Consider the following 7,108-nt stretch of genomic DNA (forward strand, 5'->3'; position numbering starts at 1 on the left):
TTTAGATAGTTATGAGCTACTGTGTGGATGCTGGGTGCTGGGAATCAAACCTGGGACTTTTGCAAGAGCAATAAGTGGTCCTAGCTGCTGAGCCATCTCTCTAGCCCTTTCTGTGCATATGTATGCATGTATGTATGTATGTATGTATGTATGTTTGTGTGGTTTTTTTTTTTTTTTTTTTTTTTTTTTTTTTTTTTTTTTTTTTTTTTTTTTTTTTTTTTTTTTTTTTTAGACAGGGTTTCTCTGTCACAGCCCTGGCTGTCCTGGAACACTCTTTGTAGATCAGGCTGTCCTTGAACCCACAGAGCCCTTCCTGCCTCTGCTTCCCTAGTTCTGGGATTAAAGTCATGTACTACAAAGCCTGGCATTTCGGTGCATTTCCAAAGGAGATAAAATTACCTGCCCATTGGCACAGCCGTAAGGACTAAATTGGACAAGATGCTCCAGGTGCCTGGTCCATAATGTGACAATCCAATTGAGACAGTTATGGGGATGGCAGAGGTGCCAGGAATACTAAGCCAGAAGAAAGCACTGGGAAACTAAGCACCAGTACTTGGGTCCCATCTGAGTCTTTAAGGAATGCTGCCAGGTGAGAGCCTTTAAGCCCCCTGGGTGATTTCTTCTGAGGACAAACAATGTATGAAATGGGAGAAAGAACCCTCCGGAAACAGCCATAGAGGCCGGCTCCTTCCACACTGGTGCACGCCGGTGCCCACTTCTGAGCTGACTTGGCCCTCACTCCTCTGACTGCTCACACTCCGGCCCACTGAGAGGAAGGCAGTGTAGTTGTAAAACTTGCTTTTTGGAAAGCTAAGAATTATGGGGAATGACATTAATTTAAAACCTTTTAAGGAGCCAGTTCACCTGTGAAAGTGCTCCCCTGGCGACGGCCTTCCTGTGTGGAAAGCTGCCCGGCCTTTAAAAGGATTTTAATTAATGTTGCTGAGAAACACACGGATGGCATTTAAGGCTGAAGAGAAGGAGCAGAGGCAGCAGCCAGGAGTTTTACGGTGTGAAGCTCGTTTGCTTAAAGGTGGCTAAACCGATCCCACGGATTTAGCCCCTGGCCACAGCCAAGAATAAGGTGTGTGTGTGTGTGTGTGTGTGTGTGTGTGTGTTCGTGCGGGTGCGCTGTTGACCTTACCCTCACCTTCAACCTCAGGATGGAGCGGCTGCCTCCACCAGGACCTTCACTGTTGGATCTTAGTGACCTTTCAGGAACTCCTTGCACACCTTACTGGGTGGCAACCCTCTCACTGCTTGCCCAGTGTGCTGTGACCTGAACTTGAACTCCCTTCTCCTTGAACAGATGCCCAAACCTGAGGGGTGTGTGGGAAAGTGGGTGGAGGCCAACTGGGCAGGTGCCATGGGCATTGCTGCTTCAACAGTGAGCCCAGACCGCTGCTGATGGCTGAGCCAGCTAAGGGCGGATGCATTGTGGCTTACTGTCTCTCCTGAGACAGCAGTGATGGCCCTGTCTCCTGCTGCCTTAGACACGCTTAATGAATACTCTTTACCGAACCACTCACATTTGGCAGTGCCATGGAGGTCACGCCACCATCTTTCTATCACTTGGATCCCCTTGTCCAGTCTTGCAACATCCTGACCTTGCCCAGCACGGCTGTCAGATCTTCAGGCTGTCCAGCAATATGCTGCCTGGTATCACAGGAGGCCCTGCGCATGTGGCTGGGCCTGGAGCAGGAGCCATCGGTACCTACAGCCCCTCAGGCTGACAAGGGGACTGCTGGTTTCTGTATCAACATCTGCCTTTATTGTCCTTTCAAATGCAGGTCAGGAAAAGACCTGTACCCCTACCCTCTGAGTTGGTGCCCCCACATAGTTTTAGACACTCTAGATGTTTCTCTCATGGACTGTCTCCTTATCTTGGAGGTTCCGGGTCTTACAACTTGGAGAAGGGTATGTGTGACTAGGCACCAGCCTCCAAACTGTAGTCCTTCTTGTTACCTCATACCACCACTGTTTGAGGCTGGTTGCCCAGGGACCCAATAGGTACCCAAAGACCCAGGGTCTCCTGAGCCTGGCTCCCTGAATAGGTAGCCTCCTTCCTGGGGAGGCAACTTCTCCCTCCCTCTGCCAATCTGGCCAAGGCTTCCTCCTTAACATTCCCAAGGCCCCTTCTCTTGGTTCTCTTAAAGTCACACCACACCTTTTCCAAGCCTGGCTGTCTGGGAAGCAACCCAGTTGGGAGTCTTTTTCCCTGATGACTTTCACTGCAGTGCTGCGGAGAAGGCCCTTTCCTGTGAAAAGTCTGTCTTTTATTCAGAAAACCTTCGAGCCAGGGTGAAGTTCGAAAGTTGACAATAACCAAGACTTAGCCAGCAGGATGAGCCTTCGGCAAGGCTTTCCCATCTCATAGCAAAGATGTGCAGTATAGTTTTTCCTGTAATGTGGTCTCTCTCTCATCCTCCTCAGTGTCAATGTCCAGCTGTTGAGAAAGCACTATCACCAAGTCTTTGCATGTCTGAGGGGACAGAAGGTGACTGTGGGCTATGCCTGTGCCAGTTAAGAAGATAGAGTGAGCCCACTGGCCTCTCTTCCTGTGTGTGCATCAAAGTAGGGAAGTCCTTGCTATTTAGACACCATAACCATTGTTGATGTCCTTTGTCTATACGCTCTGCCAAAGGTCAGCCTGGGGACGTTTTCTGCATGTGAGTTGAAGATTTTCAATGTTTGAAATACCCAAATGAGGCAGAATATGGAGGAAACATTATCGCCATGTTCAGAAGCTAAATTTCTGCAGCCAGTGTCTGTCTACACACATTTATACCACAGAAAGCAGATTTGGGAAGAGCAGGCTGTGTATGAGAGGCAGATCCTGCCCTACCAGCATGATAAACACTGTGCGGGATGGGAGACAGGGAAGGGATCTGGCAAAAACCAAGTGACCAGGGTAGTAAACAGGACACAGCTCGACCCAAAGCATCCATGACAAGGAGTCTTCTAGAAGGGCTACCATGCTTCTGTGGAAGACTTCATAGGATGCAGAAACCAGTGTAGGACCCCCAGTAGACCTCCATGAGCAGCCTACAGAGTGGTGGGAAGGACGGCTGGATGCCAGAGGGACTACTGTGGAGAACACTGTGCTCAGAATAGCACTCCTGAGGACTCTTGGGAACCCTGGCCTCTCTGTGATAGCGCTAGGGTGGGAATCCTGGGACAGCATTTGAGAAATGCTGTATTCCCAGAATGCTTTGGGGGTAGACAAAGAGACCCTGAGCTTTGGAGAGGACCAGCTTGAGGCCAAATAAGACCTGATGGACCACTTCAGCAGAAGGGACTTAAATGTGGAGCCATCAGCCTAGGGCTGAGGTGAGAGGACATGCCACACCTTTGAGGACATCCTTTCTTCCCTCGTCCTGGCCAACAGTGGGACTTAGCTCTTTACTTCCAGTGTGCAGGTTCTGGGAATCGAACTCAGATTCTTAGGCTTAGCTGCAAACACCTCTACTTACTGAACCATCAGAGCAGCCCTTAGTTTTTTGAGATAGGATGTGACTCCATTCTCCACAAGGCAAATGTTTGTCAGGTTTTTTGTTTTTTGTTTTGTCTGTCACTTGACAAAATAACTGCCCCGTTGCTTTCATCCATGGCCACTTGGCTCTGTTGCCCCTGAGTTCATGTGTGGTAAGGTAATTCAAACATCATAGTGAAAGGCATGATGGGGGAGCCTCTAACCTCACTCCAGACTAGATGCAAAGGCAGAGAGGAAGTGTCTGGAGCCAAAGGTGCCTTTCAAAGGCATGCCCAGTCCCACTTCCCCCAACTAGGCCCCACCTTCTACTAATCCCCCATTTAAAACGTAGATTTGTTTTGAAACAGTTTAAGGTTCATGCAGTACTGAAGAGAAGCACCCAGGAAGTCCATGTATTTCTTGCTCTCCTCCTGCCGACCTCCTTCTGGTCTTGTCCCTTCTCTCAGATCATCTTTATGCCACTTGGTGTAGGATTCGAGGTGGTATTGAATTCTCAGACCCAAGGAGAGCTGATTTATTTACACAGTAGTTTCTCAGAGGCTGTCGTCTCTCTTCTCCTCTGAGTGAACCTAGCCTTCTGTTTGGCTGGCAGGTCTCTTCCTGGAGGGTTGTCAGTACATCAGCTGCAAAGGCAAGGTCGTGACAGATATTTAAATTCATTTTTAATATTATTATTGTGTTTGTGAACTCAGTCTGTCGGGCTTGCTACCTTCCCAGGCCACCTTTGCTAAGAACAGGCAGTCTGACATGCATCTCCTGGAGTGAGGGAATCCTTCTCTGGCCTTTTCTGTGAGAAACTGTTGGATAAAACCTCACAAAACTGTCAGGGCTAGGGCTGGAGAGATGGCTCAGCAGTCAGGAGAGTTGGCTGCGCTTGTAGGAGACCCAGATTTGATTCAAGCTGCCATGCTGAGGCTCACAACCATCTGTAACCCGAGCTTCAGGAGATTCAATACCATCTTCTGAACTCCATGACTACTGCACACACACGCAGTGCACTTATGTATACATAGGCATAGCACTCGAACACAGAAAATAAAGATGAATAAAATGCTTTTAAAATGTCAGGGCGCCTGATGAATGGGCTCAAGCTTCTGCTCTTAGGCTTGCTCACACAGATCCTCTAGCAGTTTGCCAGCTCTGGGGTAGGTTTCCCTAGCCTCGGACCAGTTCTGAGGTTGGCATTTGAGTCCCTCCTTCCCACCATTTGTCTCTCTAGTTTTGGAGGCAGAAACTTGCTTTGCTGAACATTGGCTGTTTCTCCGTTTGATCAGGTTTTTACTTCATAGAATAAAGTTGACTTCCAAGGTCTTGCTATATGTAAATGGATGCCATCTTTTGGTGTGTCTGAAGAAGGCGACAGGGCACTCACATAAATAAATTAAATGAATAATTTTAGAAATGAAAACAAATAAATTCCCTTTCTATATGGGTTCTGTTATTCCTGTAGCAAAACAGTTACTTTAATATTGAATACTCAAGGGGGCAGATAGGACTTACACTCTATGTAAAGGGAGATGAGCTTTATGGGCCAAGATGCCTATGGCAGTGGTGTAGAATGATCTGGAAGGAGCAAGAGTGTCTAATGGAAGGAGGAAGTGTGCATGCATTAGGCTCAGGGAAGACAGCTCAAAGGGGTTGAAACAGGCACAAAGGGTGAGGCTTGAGCTTATAAACAGTGCTTCCAAAATTTTATTGATTCCAAATTTTCCGTAATATAAATATTTGTTCCGTTTATGTTTTGAACGCATGCTATGCAGTGCCACTAGGCAGAAGGTCCGCTGACTCTTCCTGCTTTTCCCTCAGGTCCCCACTTGCTGCTTCTTGTGACCAGGCTTGGCTCAGACATCTCCACTGGGCTGTGCTCTCCAGGGGAGGGCTCTCTGAATTCCTGTCCCCATCTGTGCTTGGTGGTCCATTTCCCAGTCAAGTCTGCTTTTCTGAGTCCTACTGGCCTCCGTGGCTGCCAGGTCTAACTTCTGTCTTATTTAGTTTAGCAGGCTTCCTCATTTCCTGCTGCTGTCCCTTCGGCCCAGACTTCTCATGGATCCAGGGCATTCGCCCTCTTCCTACATGGTCCAGGAACCTCAGGAGGTCGGATTTCAGAACGAATAGGAAGCCACAAGAATCTTGCAGGCAAGACAAACAGGCGTCAGAGACCCTGATCTTCCAGTGACTCCCCAGGGCAGGATCAAGCACAGGGTGGGTGGGTGCATTGGGGGAAGCCTCCACCTTGAGTTCACTGATTGACACAGTCTTCTCCCGCATGTGTATCCAAGGCACTGCAACAATGTTTCTGTTGCCACAGCATGCAATCCCAGCTGGAGTGGAGTCAATGGTGGATTCCCTTCTGCGGCTGCCTCTTTTCAGCCCAAGTACGGTCAATTCCGCACAGCTTGGATCTTGGAGCCTCGAGAGCTGTCCACACAAATCCCTTCAAACATGAAAAGCCAGCATGCTGGCCTCTGGCTTGCATCTCAGAGCTTTGAACTAGCAGTTTGCCCGCCAAGAACGTGTTCCGAATGGCTGTTTTGCGTGGCAGGGGAGAGCTCTTGCAGACTCAGAATCTACATCACTACCAGAAAATGGGAAGCGCCTGGTGATTTTGGAAGTAAATCCTTCCAGACTTAATTTTTCAGGACCATGTGACTTCCCACACTACAAAGAGCACATTTTAGCTGTTGAGTGTGGAGCAGGCAGCAAGAACCACTTCTCCCAGCTTCGGCTGCCCTGAAAGCAGGCATTGCTGTGGGAGGAGGGCCAGGGCAGGAGGTTTGCTTGGAAAGAGGAAGGTTCCTGTGGGGAAAGAGGATGGAGAGACAGGGCCTGGGCTGGGTCTTGTGACTCTGGAGCTCTGGAACTCTTGGAGGAGCAGTGGTTTTCTAGGGACTTGAAGGCAGGGGTGGGGTGTCTATCTTTTGACTACATCTTTCAGTGTCCCTGGCTGCAAATCTCTGGTACTTTCTGAGCTATTCAAGAGAGAACTAAACAACCTCCTACAGTGAGAAAATACCCATAGGAAAGGAGGGAGCGAGGGTGTCAGAGGTGGACATGCACAAGTACTATCCGAGGACACAGTGTGGGGCACATGTAGGGGCAGCTCTGGGTCTCCAAAATAAAAGGCTGGAGACACACCAGGGAGCAGTTCTGGGCTATCCAATTCCAGACTCATGTCAGGTGTATAGCACCAGTCCGTTTTCATGCTGTGTCCTGGAGGCCTGGGAAACAGTATGGAGTAAGGCACTGAGGTTCCTCTCCCTTCCATCAGGAGGATAATGAATATGAGACACAGACCTAGAGGTGGCACTGAGACTGAATAGAGAGAAAGAACAGAAAAACCCAGGCAGCTGCAGGTCAGAAAGTGGGGGGAGGGCTTTTGAGCCAGGACTTCACAGTCTTATCACAAGCCCATTTGAGGGGCCCTTGGCAGCAGCTGTTGATCATGAGGTGGGGTCTCCTGGGTAGCTCAACACTACCTGTCTGTGGAGACCTACAGAGGGTGACTTCTCTCTGTTTGAAGATTCACTCCTGAGTGCAGGAGACAAAACCTGGCTTCTGCAGGGCTGTCCTCCTTTGGCCTCTGGAGATTAGCCTGTCTCCCTACACTTAGCCCTA

This window comes from Mus caroli, chromosome 1 (genome assembly GCF_900094665.2).
Source record: "Mus caroli chromosome 1, CAROLI_EIJ_v1.1, whole genome shotgun sequence".
Classification (NCBI taxonomy): Eukaryota; Metazoa; Chordata; class Mammalia; order Rodentia; family Muridae; genus Mus; species Mus caroli.